The following is a 2100-nucleotide window of genomic DNA, read 5'->3' on the forward strand; positions in this document are numbered from 1 at the left end:
GAGGTCCCGAGGTCTCCATCTGAGATTCGAAGCTTCCTGGGGCTAGCAGGGTATTATCGGAGATTTATTCAGGACTTCTCCAAGATAACAGTGCCGCTCACCCGGCTAACCAAGAAGTTGGTGGTTTTTCGTTGGGGGCCTGAGCAGCAGGCGGCGTTCGAGACCCTCAGGCAGAGATTGTGCGAGGCTCCGATCCTTACCTTGCCAGAAGGAGTAGAGGATTTCGTAGTCTATTGTGATGCATCGATCACAGGTATGGGAGCAGTATTGATGCAGCGAGGCCATGTAGTAGCTTATGCCTCGAGACAGTTGAAGCCTCACGAGGCTAATTATCCTACCCACGATTTGGAGCTGGGGGCAGTTGTGTTTGCCCTCAAGATTTGGAGACATTACCTTTATGGGGTCCGCTGTACTATTTACACGGATAACAAGAGTTTGCGATATCTTATGGATCAGCCGAGTTTGAACATGAGGCAGAGGAGATGGTTAGACGTGCTGAAGGACTATGACTGTGAGATCCTTTATCATCCAGGGAAGGCCAATGTGGTGGCCGACGCCCTGAGCCGCAAGGTGTCGACGGCCCCTATCAGAGATCTGGGTATGAGGATGATAGTGATCACTCCATTGTTGGAGCGGATCAAGGAGGCTCAAATGGAGGGCCTCAAGGAGGAGAGGCAGAAGTGTGAGAGAATAGTGGGCCGAGTAGCTTCGTTTGATTACGACAGTCGGGGTTTGTTGACACTTCATGGTAGGGTGTGGGTACCGTACTGGGGTGGGGTACGACAAGTATTGATGGACGACGCTCATAAGTCTCGATTTTCTATCCACCCAGGAGCGACGAAGATGTATCGAGATCTTCGATTTGATTATTGGTGGCCCTGCATGAAGCGAGATGTCGGAAGGTCAAGGCGGAGCACCAGAGACCTCACGGCAAGATGCAGCCGTTAGACATTCCCATGTGGAAATGGGAGGACATCACCATGGATTTTGTCACCAAACTCCCTAGGCCTGCACGCGGGGTGGACTCGATATGGGTAGTAGTGGATCGATTGACGAAGAGTGCCCATTTTATTCCGATTCAGGAGAGTATATCGGCGGAAAAGTTAGCCGATATCTATGTGCGGGAGATTGTGGCACGTCATGGAGTGCCGGTATCGGTGGTGTCGGACCGAGATGTTCGTTTCACGTCCAGATTCTGGAAGTGATTCCACGACGAGATGGGTACTCGTCTCCATTTCAGCACCGCTTTTCATCCTCAGACTGACGGGTAGAGCGAGAGGACGATTCAGACTCTTGAGGACATGCTTAGGGAATGTGTTCTAGATTTTAGGGGCAGTTGGGATACGTATCTTCCGTTAGCGGAATTCTCATATAACAACAGTTATGATGCGAGTATTGATCGACCTCCTTTTGAGATGTTATATGGCAGGAAGTGCAGGACCCCGATTTGTTGGGGCGAGGTCGGTCAGCGAGTTATAGGGAGCACCGAAGTGGTGCTCAAGACGACGGAATTGATCCAGCAGGTCCGTAGTAGGCTGCAGACTGCGCAGAGTCGGCAGAAGAGCTATGCCGACAGGAGGCGTTCGGACTTGGAGTTCCAAGTGGGAGATATGGTTCTTCTGAAAGTCTCACCTTGGAAAGGTGTCATCAGGTTCCGGAAGAGGGGCAAGTTGGGCCCCAGATTTATTGGTCCTTTCAGGGTTTTGGCCCGGGTGGGTCGGGTTGCTTATCGGTTAGATCTCCCTGAGGAGCTTAGTCAGATACACAACACCTTTCACGTGTCGCAGTTAAGGAAGTGTTTGGTGGATGAGACGGCAGTCGTTCCCTTAGAGGATATCCAGGTTGATAGCGGCCTGAATTATATCGAGAAGCCGGTCGCGATTCTGGAACGGAAGACCAAGACCTTGAGGAACAAGGTAATTCAGCTAGTAAAGGTGCAGTGGCAGCACCGGAAGGGGTCTGAATGGACGTGGGAGGCTGAGGAGGAGATGAGAGCGCACTACCCGGAGTTATTTGCAGATCCAGCCGTAGCAGACTTCGAGGATGATTTCTGAGACAAGTGGGGGAGAATTGTAACGACCCGTTCCCGGTATGTTGATT

This window comes from Lactuca saligna, chromosome 8, assembly GCF_052625555.1.
Source record: "Lactuca saligna cultivar CGN05327 chromosome 8, ASM5262555v1, whole genome shotgun sequence".
NCBI classification, from domain to species: domain Eukaryota; kingdom Viridiplantae; phylum Streptophyta; class Magnoliopsida; order Asterales; family Asteraceae; genus Lactuca; species Lactuca saligna.